At 39.6% G+C, this 15,269-nt stretch overlaps 1 protein-coding gene across 1 annotated transcript in view; it reads left to right on the top strand.

The window, feature by feature from the left end:
* Positions 1 to 540: 540 nt before the first annotated feature.
* PLPPR1 (phospholipid phosphatase related 1) overlaps positions 541 to 15,269 on the top strand; it is a 235,138-nt gene continuing 220,409 nt past the window's right edge. Inside the window, exon 1 of the mRNA XM_075595309.1 lies at positions 541 to 867. The gene's annotated coding sequence lies outside the window, so the exon portion shown is untranslated. The remainder of the gene's footprint in view (positions 868 to 15,269) is intronic.

The raw sequence follows: 15,269 nt of genomic DNA, 5'->3' as shown, positions 1-15,269 counted from the left end.
TAATTTTATGTCCATTTCCCAAATGTGTATCCGTGACATGTTATGTTTCCTTGATGGAGGTTTGACTCTGACCCATACGTATGTGCACTTTATTTAATCTTGTCCGTATACTCTTCAAAAAAAAAAAAAGAAAGAAAACGTGGCAACACAATATGAAAAGTAAGCAATAATTCAAAGACTGTTCATGAGCTGACATATGTTTTACTATTTTTAGGCTTATTATGCGACATCAAGTGGGCAATGTTGTAGACTAAAACATTGTAGGCGATCTAGTAACACATGTCAAATCCTGAGATGAAAAGTAAATGTCGGATTGGGAGGTGTATGCAGTTTTATTGTTTAACATAACTTTCTCCATCGTTAGTTTTATTTTAATGCGTATAAGATTTTTAAAAAATGTTAAGAAATTCAGAAGCATGCAGGTAATCTATAATATATTTTATAGCCATTTTCTTTACTCTTTACCCAGTGGAGTGTTTGGGTGCCTGAAAGAGAGACACTAATGATCTCAACTGCGCATGCTTATTGTGCTTCTCAATACCCCTCCTCCTCCTTCTCTCCCCAGCAAGTAGCTCTCTAATTCCTGCCATTAATACAAACTGGGGAAGCCTGATAAACCTGGACCTATTTGAAAGACGGAGAGAAAGAGGTAGAAAAAAAGCAGCGAGCGGAATGGTTGAGGCAAACAACCCGGATTAAAAGTCAGAAGCATCAGCATTAGCAGCAGCAGCAGCAGCAAAAAAAAAAAACGGATCACAGAACAGGGATCAGGATGCATTTATTTGGGATTTTGTCTCCTGCAAGTTGGACAGGATATTGGGATTCCTAGCTTGACAGACTGGCTGGAAAGGAAAGAATTCAGCGAAGGTAAGAGGCACAAAGAGGTGTTATGACAGGCACACGGTGTGCATAAGGAATAATGCTATGAGGGTACAAAATCAGGCACTTTCGTAGACACTGGTAATTTGGTATTTTTCAGTATAACAGGGAATGATGCTGTGTATCTGACACGCAATATGTCAGTGGTTTACATGGAAATGGTTTGACAATGTGTATTATACTGTAGTTCACAAGGATAATAAAAGAATATATGGTTTATATAAAATTAACACAACATGCACCTTCTTTATGTACATCAACATTTTTTTTGTTGTCATTTTGAATTGCCCAGGGAATTGCAACCTAGGATATGACCTACAATATAAGATGTATCATCTGCCAAAAAACAGCTCATTCAGCTCAGCATAAATAGGTCCTGTATTTGCCTTTTTGCAATAGTCTCAGATCTAGAATTTGGGAAGACAATTTCCAGCAATTGAATGACTGGGATCAAATGTCCAGTCAGAATGAACTAGCAAAGGAGCAGCTTTAAAATCATTGTGAAATTGTAAATCAAAGAGGGATTTTTATATATATAAATAAAATTATATATATAAATTATATATGCCTTATCTTGTGCTGGATTGAAAAATAAAAAAACCGTGATACTGAGGTCAACAGGAGACATGAGTTATTCTTTAAGACAACCACAAAAGGTCTGAGGGCTTGTGAAATAAACTGGGGGCTGGTGTTGCTTTCAAATAATGATCGGTGACCAAACTCCCAAAGGGAAGGGGAGGAGGGGAACGAAATCTGCAGAGTGAAATTGTGTTTCACTAATGACAGGGGTAGAAGATGTGAACCAGTCTGGTCATTCATATTTAATATGTTCCAAATATTAATTTATCTACTGTATGTAGCTTATTCCATGTCTCACAGTTCATCTTTCCATACCTATATAATCTAGAGCACATACCTCTGCTTGCAGAATCTCCTACATTTATCGTCATTTGTCATATTCACGCATCACCAGTTCTCTCCATTAATTAATTTTTTTTTATACAGAATGATCATACTGATGATAGGCAAAGAAAGGGACATTATAGCTTGGGAAGCGGTGGATGGATATCCACTATGTGAATTCAAGTTGCATCTGCTGTGTGTACATTTAAGATGGGAATGCTGTGTGTGTGATCACTCTCTGGGGTAGGGACAATGGCTAGCCTGGCTTTGAATGAAAAGGGGGCGGATCTGGTCTGCTCAACAACAACTTGAAAGAGTTTAGATTAAATTTGATCCTGCTTGTTAGTGGATGCACAGATAACAGAGTGAGAAGCAAATGTTACATAACCTCAGTCTGTTGTGTTTACAATTTGACTGATTTTTATGTATTTATTTATTTGATTTTACAAGATTCTGTACCATATTTGTTCATGAGGACATAGTGCAGAGCATGATATTATATACTGTAATATATAAGAAAAAGAAAATATGCATTCCTATTAGATACATGTTTTTTTAATTTTAATAATTAATGATGTAACAGCATGAAATCGTAATTGATGCTTTGAAAACATTAACTTTAATAGGAAGATAATGGTATTTACACAGTAATTTTCATTAAAATAAGATTACATTAATAAATAAGCACATGCAACATGAAAATAGATTTGTGGTATAAAAATGTCTGTTGTACAGTACATTGATATATATATATATATATATATATATATATATATATATATATATATATATAAAATTATACATATGACTGTCTGTTTTATGTTATTGATTAACAGTTTTTCCACTTTTAACCATTTAAGTTGTGTAGGTGAACTGAAGCACGTGAAGTAGTGTCTGCAAGCTTCTTAAGCACTGTAGGGGAAAAAAACATTGTTTAATGGCTGCACCCAGAGTCAGTTTCCATGCTGAGACATATTTTGGGCTGTTCAGTAAATACTTGTAGTGAATTCTGACAGTTTTTGACACTACTACCAAAATAATGGTCACCTACTGATTATGGGATACTTTGTAATATGGAAATAAGTAGAATGTCATCCTTCCCTGTTGTTCTATGTTTTTGGACTTATTTAAGAAAAAAATAATTGTAGCTTTGCTGGTCCCTTACTTCATGTGAAAAATAAAAAATTAAATGAATAAAAGGTGGTATTATGTCTTATATTGGACCAAAAATTGTTTGGAACTGTAAAGGAACCCTGAGAGGGTTTAAAGATTGTATACAGTACATTTTCAATTGACAGTCTAATGAAAGATCTCATAATGCCTATTTTTTGGTTTATTTTCCTTTAGTCTTGTTACCTTTTGTCAGTAGTAGTGTCCTGAAGGAAACTTCGATACTGCAGGTGCTAGAGAGCTCAAGCATTACAGAAAATGTAGGAAATTCAAAAACAGTGCATCTGTGTATCATGCAATGTACACTTTATCACTAAATAACAATGTTTGACCTCATGTTTTCTATACTATACAGTGTATACACCTTATCAGTTTTTACATGCAGTACTTTAATTTAAAAAGCCCAATTCAGGAAGGAATTTATTTTCCCCCTTATGAGGTATCATTGGATGGTATTTAACGGGGGGGGGGGGGGGGTTTGTTTGCCTCATCTTGATCAAAATACTGGAAATATAAATATAGGATAAAGTATCTGTTGACTACATTTAGCATAGGTTGAACTTGATGGATATACAGTGTCTTTTTTCAACCTCATCTACTATTGTAACTTTGTAACTTGTTCAGATGAAATAGAAGGTTTGTAAATCACACATATGCAATTTATGATTTACATGTGTAGGGATGGTTTGTTCAATAGTCTATTTGTAACCATAGAATCACCTAAAAATAATACTAATCAGGATGTGTGAAAAAATGCAGTCTCAAAATATTTTTAAAAAAAATTCTTTAAAGAGCTAATTATTTTGCAGAAACCACACACATTATCACAATTTGAAGTTTTGTTAACAAATTACAGCTCTGTCATGGTTCACAAGTGATTCACCAATAAGTTCACACTATGAAAAAGGGCAAAAACGGTGGTGGTGGTGGTTATGTAGGAGAAGGAGGATCTCATATGAACGTTTTGCACATCTCCTATTACTAGTAATCGTCTTAGTTCTGTGTGTTTTAGTAATATGATTCTGGGTGCATAGCAATTATATTCGACTCATCGGGAGCCACTATTTACTGCACTCCACAAAAATGAAGTGGTAGAGAAATCTGAAGCATAACAAAAACAAATTAGTTGTTTCTTCAAATTAGATCACTTAATTATATACTCCCCCTCCCCATTCTAAATTAGACTGGGCTACTAACAGCAAGGAAGTAAATATCTATGAAATAGAAAAGATGTTGCTAAAATCATACCAACAGAGATTAAATCATTATGAAAGCAAATGTATCCAAATTCCAGAATACTGAAAAACAGTGCCTGTAAACGTTTTGTGAACCACTTACTGGATTTTGTTTGACAATTTTTTTCCCCACTCGCTATTAGAGTACTTTACATTACTTGCCTTTTCAAAGATAGAACATTGTGACATATAGTAGTTACAAATGATAAAACAGTGCTTCATCACACCACACACTGACAGCCAGTGCAGCATGGGAGCTCCTGCCAAGTTTAAGATATCGAAACTCACAATTTGCCAATAATATGTTTCCCACATTTGATTCAACTAGGGTCATCAAAAATTGAATAGTGGGTAAAACGTACTTTTTCTGTGCATTAATTCACAGGCCCCACAAAGTTTTTTCATGTGACCTCTACATTGTTTCCAAGAGGTCTATCACATATGGTTAAAAACCCTACAAATCTGTTGCACAGATGTAGCAAGCAGAATTGCAAACTGCCAGCATGTGCATTGAGATGTTAGTCCTGCCCTCTTCTCGCTAGTGGCTAATTCACAACAATTCTCCCTCTGGCACATGGTGTATATACTGATGCAACACTCTAGTGGGAATAATAATGTCTTCTATTTGACGATTGTACCCTTGACTCTTGCCCATTCCATGTATTAACTGACCCAAATAAACACAAACACATTGATTGAGTACAAATGTCCACAGCCTTTATTAAACATAAACACCAACACTCTTAGATCCGGTCAGCAAGTTGTGAACATGATTATGCTCACTGCTGCTACATGACCCAGTGAGCACCCTTAGGTCGTAACACCTGGGGTCGCTCTAAGGCCGAGTCCATAGCAGGGGAGGCCACGTTGAGCCGTGCTGATGCTCCGCGCTGAGCCCCTGCATCCTCCATGAGGATGTCTTCAGAGGGGGCTCACGTGAGCGTCCGCAGGCATGCTGAGGCGCTGGATTTTTCAGCCGACAGCCAAGCTGTTTTTCAGAGCGCTGTCGGCTGAAAACATCCAATCAGCGTGGAGCAGCATCAACATCACGGCGCCGTGACGTCGGCGCTGTGACGTTGACGTCTGTGCGTCGCAGGCGATTGGCCCAGCGACATCACTGCCCCGCCTCCCTCTGTCTCTCCCCGCCTCCCGATCGCGCCCGCTGGCTCGCCTGCATGGGCATGAAATCGCGCAGATTTCAGCAGGCGAGCCTCAGCGTCAGCGCGCCTCAGCCCTGCTACCCCCTCTATGGACTCCGCCTAAGGAGTACTACCTTCGAAAATCCGCTCCTGGCCCTAACCAAAGACTGCATCCTTTGACCCCGTCACATTTCTCCAAATTAACCACCTGACAAAAACTGACTAGTCCACACAACTTCATCTGTGACAAACGTGATAACACCACCGACCAGTTTTAACTATACATTGCTTTCTCTTTAACATGAAAAAAATATGTAACAATGTCATAACAAAACAGCTTAAAATGTAACATTACCCAATAATCCTGAACCCCAAAAGGAGTTGTGTGGATGGGAAGCTTGTGCAGAGGGCACAAGAGCAGTAGGGTACAAGGCAACGGCCTCTTAAATAACCTAACCCTCCCTCTCCAACGCATTGCTCCATGGCCCAATGGACCATGGCTCATGCCTAACTTCCCCTTATTGGGCAGAGTTTTCTAACTTGTCTGATCTTTATACTATTTTAAAGTCTTAGCTCCTGTCTTTAGCAATGTTTTTTTTTCTTTAATTATTCTGTAGTAACATTCTAGAGACATCTGTTGTTGAAAATGTGCCTTTTAGGAAAGTAAAAATGTTGACTGCCGTTTTACACATGAACATACAGATTATCATGGTAACAGCTGATGCCAGTTACATCCTAAACAGGTGAATACTTTGCTGAATATTCTTTTTCTAAAAAATGAACACAAAAAATAGATCCTTAGATCATGAACCATGACTGTATGTTACTTGATTTTTTTGGTTTCTTTAAGGCAAGTACTGCTTCAAAAGGTGCAGCAGAGGAAGGAATATTCTATGCCTCCAACTAAATTAGTTAACAGATTGGCATTCACAAATCAGTATTGAACTAATGAGTTCACACATTTTAGAGATGATTAAGCTTGCATAGTCTATATCATGATTGCATCATAAGCGCAAACATGTTTTTTTCCATTTGACTTAGCTTACCAAAGAATCTATTTTTGTCATGATATGAGCATTCTGATGCAGGCTCATCTCAAGTGGATGTATTTCAGTTCAGTCAAAGGATATGTATTGATTAAGACAGGCAAAGTCGAATGTATGAAATCAGAATCTACAGTACCAGAACCTTACATTCTAAAACCAAATACAAAAACAAATCCATTCAAATTTTTAAAAACAAAACACAAAAAAAATTTAGAACCAAAACCAGAGCACCAGACCAAGTGTCCATGTCTAGTTGTTTCAAGCCATATTTTTGATGATTTTATACTTTATTTAATCATGTTTCATGCTTTATTATGCGATTTCAGCACTTTCTTGCATATTTAGATTCTTTTTCATATTTTAATAAATATTTCAAATCAAAATACAAAACAAAATGTAGAACTAAAATCATATCCAGAGTAAAAGGGCCCACTTTAATTGATACTGGTAAGTTCCTTTTCATTGCCCAATGCATATATATATATATATATATATATATATATATATATATATATATATATATATATATATATATATATATATATATATATATATATATATATATATATATAAAGTTGTATATATATATATATACCTAACAGTTGCAGTGCGCAGTTGGTGTCTCTCTCACACAGACTCTCACACTCTCACACAGACTCTCACCCAGACTCACACACACACACAGACACACACACACACACACACACACACACACACACACACACACACACACACACACACACACACACACACACACACACACACACACACACACACACACACACACACACACACACACACACACTCACATACTCACACACTCTCACACACTCTCACACACTCTCACACAGACTCTCACACTCTCACACAGACTCTCACACTCTCACACAGACTCTCACACTCTCACACAGACTCTCACACTCTCACAGACTCTCACTCTCTCTCTCACACTCTCACACAGGGCTCGCCCCCCCCCCCCCCCACACACGCTCGCCTGCACACTACACTATAGAACGGGCCACATCCGCCGCTTGGCTTGCCGACGGCCACCCGCAAATTGTCAACCGGACAGGCATCAGAATTATCGGCCTGTCCAGTTGAAATCGCGGTGCCCCTCTAGCCAAGCCACAGCGCACCAGGACGCCGCGGCGCACAGTTTGGGAACCACTGCTCTAAATAGATGTAAAACACTTTTTAAAATTCAGTGGATCTCTACAAAAAAACCTTTCAATAATTAAAGGATATTTTCAGAGTTTCTTTTTTTTTACATGAAGATTAATTACAGATGCAGCCACCAGCATCCGATGATTTGCCTTTGAAAATCTGGGGCAATCTCCCAGTAAACTGCAACATTTCTGTGAGATTTCTGCAGCCAGACTAATGGCCCATTGGATTAACACAGTGGGGGTTCCTGAAGGTCCTTCGCTGTGTTAATCTGATGAGACATTAGTCTGGCTGCAGAATCTCACAGAAATGTTGCAGCATTTACTGTGAGATAGCCCCAGTATTTTCACAGGCAAGTCATCGGATACTAGTGGCTACATCTGTATTTAGGTTTCTTTTACTGAATTGTAAAATATCAAGACCTTGTTCGCAAATAATATAATATGACCCATATTTTACTTCTTAAAATATTTTAGTAAGTGGACTGTAAGGTGTTATCTGGCATAAACCACTTTGTAAATGTGAGCCAGATACATAGGGAGGGGAAACTCTCAGCTCTTGGATTGCTATCAGGACATCATCTACATTGAGCAGGGTTGTGCAAACTGGGGGGCACAAGATTTTCATTGGGGGGGATGAAAGGCGATAACAGGGTCCCACGTTGTTCCCCAAAGCATTTAAATTAAATGTCGAGGGAGCACGCGAGGCCTCTGTGACTCATTTACCTGACGTCAGAAGATGCCGGAGAACAGCTAGGGAGGAAGAGGAGGCGCGAGCAGTGGGGGGAGAGCAGACAGGGGAGCGCAGACTGAAGAGTTTGCACACCCCTGACATAGAGTATCCATTTCTGCAGCACTGTTCATGTAGATTTTGGAAGTTTAATTGGGGAAGAATGTTAGGTTACTGTAGCAAGAGTTTGCCGAGATTTATACCTAAAATTATCAGGAATCTACACCAACAAAGAGAAAATAGGTTTTGATGTAGACACAGAAGAGCACAGAGAAGTTATGAAATGGATCAAGACATCATTTGATTTACATTTCAAATAATTTATCTGAAGCGTTTTTCACAGGGAAGTAATGTTCTGACATTTTCCCATTAACCCTGGTTTTTAGGGTCACAAAGCAGGTCTCTGGATTGTCGCATTGTTAATTTTATTGTAATATCATGGAAGCAGCAGTAAATACATTTTGCAAGTGCTTTTTATTTGGTTACATGTACTGTTAAGGATTTATAACTTTAGTTTTATCATGGAGAATCTGGTATGGGGTATGCATTTTGGCCTCTTATCTCTTATACAGTACAGTCCTCAATTATGTGTTTAAAAAATAGTTAATTAAAAAAGTTCACTTCGAAAGAGAGGAAGGGAGATACAGAACATGTATGAACAGAAATCCTCATGGGAACTAATGTACGTAGTACTAAAAGTTGTTTGGCTAGGTCCCCACTGCAGCCAGTGGTGCATGACCGCACGTCTCTCACCAGCCCCTAACCTCCTCCCTAGCTGTCCCTGGTGAATCCTCGCTTCCTTGGTCACTGCATACTATGATGTGTCAACCAGCAGGTGATACAACTGGATTGTGTTCCCATGTGGCAACGCATCACATGGTGCGCCAGGGCGCCAATTAGAGACGTGGGTCGCTCCTGCCCCGCCCTGCCCCTCCCATCACATCACCTCGTCCACTTGCAGGTCCACTTTGAAACTTTTAAACCCATTCACATGCTTGATCACCTCTCTGCTATTCCTCTTCAGCTTCTTGATCTCGGTGATCTCTTTCATCTTTCATTCAGTGGCTTTTCCACGGCCCCTCGTACAGCATTTTCAAGTTTTTCATTTTGGGGGGGGGGGCGAGGGGGGGAAGCGGTGGGGAGAAAAAAGCTGCTAGTGCCCTTCTGCTATACTGCGCTGTGCAGCTGCAATGGGGAGCAGTGTGTAGTATTTACTATGTATTAGTATCTCATGAAGTAGGGGACCCCATGAGTGATTCTAATGCGGTTCAGCTCAGGAGACCCCTTCTCATGTACACTAGTATTAAAATCTATATTTTTACAGTACGATCGCCTGTAAGAGTCGTGCATGCAGACGCAGCGCCTCCATGCAGCTCATACAGGCTGCTTTTTTTTTCTATCAGCTGTCGTGCTCTACAAGTATAAGCACGATAACAGGGGGAAAAAAACAGCTTGCGCGATACAGCAGTTTTGTGATCGGCCTTAACAAAATACCCTTCACTTTATAGTGAATCCCGCCCCTGGCTTCATTTTTTTTAGTACGATCACAAAATGCCTATGCGAAAACAAAAGCTCACTGCTGAGTGCATAGTCCCCATAGTCATTTCATTTCTCTTTCATTCATCATTAGACTCTGCACCTGTGGCAGAGGTCACACAAAAAACATAATTTTGTTATAAGAGGTTCTTACACGGCAAAACTATGGAGCAAGGGTGCGCTTTTCTGGGGGGTGCGGGCAGTTGTTGAGGGCCCGCACTCTTCCCCAAGACATTAAAATTAAATGCTGGGGGATCGTGTGAGGCATCTGTAACCTCAACTTACCTCGCTTCAGCGGCGTCTGGAAGCATCTGTATGGCAACGCAGGGTCATGCGTCGTGATGTCACACGCGCATTACCATAGCAACATGGCATCAAGAGGCAGAGGGGCGCAGGAGCAAAAGTTTGCGCACCCCTGCTATTGAGTATGTCCGAAGGTCGTCCTTCCCACTTTTCATAACAGATGGAACAGTTTGTACATATAATCTACAAGCCAAGCACTGTGACAACCTAGATGTTATGTTTGTGCTTGGCAAAGCTGTACTGTATGAGTGCTGCATTGTTTGGGCCACCACAAAATGGTTACTAAAAAATAAATAAAGGGGTGGTGGTGATATCTGCCAAGGTTGGATGGCACTGGTGGCAGCTCCGTCAGTTCTGTTGTCTGCCAATCAGAACATTGTAATTTAATTTGGGAATAATTAACTAAACAAAACAATTGTACACAATATGTAATCTGTAATTTAATCTGCTTCCTCCAACATAAATTGTTGACATGGAGATCATCTTATCATAGTCTTGGGAATTGTTATTAATGTGCGCATACCCACACTGCTACTGGACTAAACGATCTGTTATGATGGACCCAGCAGTGCTGAACATTCATTCAGATAACACTCTGGCTGGTGAACAGCTGAGGCATTCTGGTGACACACATGCAGCTCATGCCACATTTTTTTTTCACCCTGTAATTTAGACAGTCATTCAGGAACGAGATATGTTATTTATTTTGCTCCCAAAACTTCCTCTGTTTGGGTCCCTCACACACCAAAATAACATGGACACAATCCCACAGGGAACAACCTTGGCTACTGCTACAAACATTACAGCCAGTACCACTATCATGCCCCTCCCCATACCTTGGCTTGATGTTGGGTTACTGCGTTGGCTACTACTACCAGGGGTGTCCATATGCCCACTAATCTCAAGTGATGGTTCTGTTTGTTTAGAGGTTGCTGGCGTGTTTGAGCATTGATTCCATGCCCTTAATTTTCCTCCTCCGTCCTTTCCCTCTCCATCAACGTTTTCATTCTACATACATGTTTCATATAGCAGACATTATTGCTCCCGCTGACGTGTTGTAGCAGGTCACACACAATGCAAGGGCAGGCACCATTGTGTTTGAATTAGGCGCAATTGCAAAAAAGGAATGCAGCACCCGCTGCCTTAAGCAATAATACCTGATACACAGATGTATCTGTACTGTGCTACTGACTGTTTCCCCTTAGACAAAATCTTTAATTTTCCCTTTGAAGCAAGGGTGTAGAGAAGGGGACAGAAGATATTCCTTAGTTTCCACAGACAGTGCCTGGGAATAATTTCTCAGCCAGTAAAGCATGCCTTCCACGAGCCTCTATAACTTAGCATTATCATTACTCTCCCATTCATGTTGCATGCAAACATGTGTCTTGTCTAGTATGTGGGAATACTTGGTTTATGCCAGCTTTGTCTCTGCAGCCCAGAATGGTAGCCTCATCCAACAGCCTCAGAAACCCACATAGCTCCCCCATCAGATACATCAGATGCAACAAGTACGAGCTGATGTACTCCATGAAGTAATCATTCAGTGCTTTGTGCTGATCATGATGCTGCTTTGTACCGGTTTGATACCGAGAGGGTTCCTATATTTTGAGCGTGTGATATTAGAGATTTTTAGGCAGAGTGCCATATGAGCTACGTAGAAGTGGCTAGAGTGGGCACAGATTTTTCAAGATGGTGATAATATTAATTGCACTTCCTCACAAAAGTCTAAGAAATGGTAAACAATCTAGTTGGGTACATGGGCAAAGCAGGGAATGTTCATAAGCTTGCCTTCAGATAATGCTTCTATTATCTCCAGCGACTAGTCAAACCACCAGGAACCCTAGAGAAAGGCAGCTATCACTGCTTGATCACTGTCTACATTGTGTAAAACTCTAACTGCCTGAGCACCCTACCAAAATCACATGGTGAATGTTCCCTAATTATTGTCTCAGCATTAAGCAAATCTAGCGATCTTGGAGAATTTCCCAATTTGGCTATACTGAAATTTGCGATCTACAGACATTGACTAATTGGCCAGTGGCACATCGCTTGCAAACTGGTGAGACTTAAAATATTTTTGCAGAAAAAATGGCAAATTTTGCATGGTTCCAGACCTCCTACAAAAGATTCACAAATATTGTCATGATGGCCATTTATGTCCAGATTTGCAGTGATATCTCCTAGCACAGGTTTAATACCTCTCATGTCAATCTATATCACGCTAATATTGCATCAAACACTGTCTTGAATGAGTGATATATTACAAACACTAGAGGAGACTTAACCTGTTTTAGCTGTTAAGCTAGAGAAATCAACAGTATGGGTCTCTCCTATATTGAATATATATGTGTGTGTGTGTATATATACAGTATATATATATATATATATATATATATATATATATATATATATATATATATATATATATATACAGTATATATATATATATATAACAAAAGTCTGTTAGCCGGCACTCTGAATAGTGATGTATAGTGGCGGTGCTAGTCCCAAATAAATTATGTAAACAATATTACCATTCTCGCCTCTGGTAAGAAGAGACAGCACTCACATCCAGTAATCCAAAAATCATTGTATTAGGCATATACAAAAAGACACCCAATCTGACGTTTCGGTCACGGAACGGGACCTTTCTCAAGGGGGGTGCAATAACAAACTGACAGAGAAGGATACAGTATATATACATTCACCAAATGTGTTCAACCACCTGTGCTTAATTACATACTGCTGCTGAGAAGCCCGCGAAAATCAAGGTTAGATGTGTAAACGGAGCTGCCATTTGGAGGGGGCCGTGTGCCGTCTCAGCATTACAACCGCCCTACGCATCAGCAGCATCCTGGTTACCAAGGTAACTGCAATGCGCATGCGTGATAGAATAAGAGAGTCTGCAAAGCCATATGAACACATAATAATATAAACTTCCTCAATATGGCTATAGCTAGTATTATACTGTTCACTGCCACAACGCCCAAACAGATCCAACATATACTGGCTAATTATAGTTGCCCTGAGGGAATCCAGCGCAAGATCCTATACATTGTCGCTCCCTAATAGGCGGAATAATGGTAGTGCACGCACTCAAACAAACAGGTTATAGTGGGGTACTTAACCGCTGTTGCGCTGGTTCCGGGGAGCTCCTAATGTCCCAAATAGATCCAGTGAAGAAGAAGAATCAGGCACATGGTCTTAATCATCAATGAAAAGGGGGGGTTATTGTGCCAAGGAATCCAACGTTTCGGCAGTAATACTGCCTTTCTCAAGGTGTATGCTACACCTTGAGAAAGGCAGTATTACTGCCGAAATGTTGGATTCCTTGGCACAATAAACCCCCCTTTTCATTGATGAATAAGACCATGTGCCTGATTCTTCTTCTTCACTGCTCACTAATAGGCACCACATACTATGTCTCTACCAAGCGAACACTTCTATGTTAAAAGGGTGGCCTCAATGCGCATGTGCACTACTATAAATGGCTAGAACGGCCAAATACAAGTTTCTAATGCTTTGTTACATACATCATATATACATATAAAGCACTTGATACCCCAGTGCCTGGTGCCATTAAAACATTATCGCTCTTAGTGTGTCTAAGCTATTCTGAAGTGCCACAAAATTGTATGCAATTATATGCAAAATTGCACCAGATCACCTACCACACATGTATACATACCTGTACTGGCGTCTGTGGTCCACTAGCTATGTCAGACATTTACTACAATACAACCAGCACAAAAGAGTCTGTCAGCCAATGTATGTGACAGATTACAACTAAAATTGACTAATATCTATCTGATTTTTAGGGCTTCTCGTAAACCAACATATGTGAGGATAATGGGTGAGGAAACAGAAAGGAATCCTACATCCAAACATAGATAGGAATATAAAAAAACACCAATGAGTCATGCAGTGTCTGAATAGTATCCAAAGTTTGATAAACCCAGAGAGAGATGTAGATATCATAAAAGATATACAGTATTTATAAAAAACTACAGACTGCGAAATACAATTAGTTGATCCTGCACCTAGCACCATGTTCCATGAGGGACAGCAAATAGACAACGAGATAGGCAAAAATACCTGCCCCTCTGTACATTACAAGAAGCAACCCAAATTGAAATCTTTGTTAAGACCCTTTGGGATCATTGTATTTAAACTGTATATAAACTTTGCTTCCATCTGTAATGACATTTTATTCCTATTTCCACCTCTCTCATGGAGTAAATAAGTAAATATATTGTGACAATAGGAAAGAAATACAGTGCGCAGCTAATATAACCTATATAACTATTATCCTACTATAAGGGAAATGTGAAATTATTTCGATATAAACCTTAGTGACAACCCTTAACCTTAGAGTGTATAATGAAACATACAATATCTGTAATAACAATTGGCGGCTGCAGCTGTAGTATTTCAGGGTGGCTCAACACTCCGACAGCACTAGACAGACAAGAAACAAAAAACACAGCGCAAAACCGCATAGTGAAGTATATCAAAATATATAATTATATAAAAATGGTGAGTATTCAGCGTACATTAGGTAGAAGAAACAAGTGCATTGAGTGCATTAAGCACAACAGGTTACCACACTGTAGCAGATGCCGTGATTCACTGGTAATCTCCGTTGGAAAGATTTGTGATGTCAGCCCCACGTTCTCGGTAGATGGTGTTACAGGAACTCCGTCTATCCTATGGTCTCAACCCCATCAAAGGAGGATTCCTCTCGGGGATATCGGTGTGTAAGTGCTCATACTGCAGGATCGCGTTGCCACTGGGTGACGTCACAGTCACATGGATGATAGTCTCTTCCGCATACATAGTGCAGGAATCAGTCCAAGGCGGAACAGAGTATTGATCTCACCGTAGCAGTGATAGTAAAAAAGTTACTAAGAGTCACGAAACTGATAACTAAATCAGCCACTTAGCATATAGCAGCACTGGAAGTTGGGCTAAAAATCGTTGCAAAAGAAGGACTTATACTACGCGTTTCGAAGCAATCAGCGCTAATTCATCAGGGATTTAAAGCTATAGACAGCATAAGGATGAATCGAATACATATTTATTTGCTGATTAAGGTTTGACTACATGGTTAAAAAAGCCTCTTTGGATATATGTGGACTAATATTCTTCATTGTAGAACTAATTTA

Source organism: Ascaphus truei, chromosome 1 (genome assembly GCF_040206685.1).
Source record: "Ascaphus truei isolate aAscTru1 chromosome 1, aAscTru1.hap1, whole genome shotgun sequence".
In the NCBI taxonomy this organism is placed as follows: Eukaryota; Metazoa; Chordata; class Amphibia; order Anura; family Ascaphidae; genus Ascaphus; species Ascaphus truei.
This window is presented reverse-complemented; position numbering and strand designations above follow the sequence as displayed.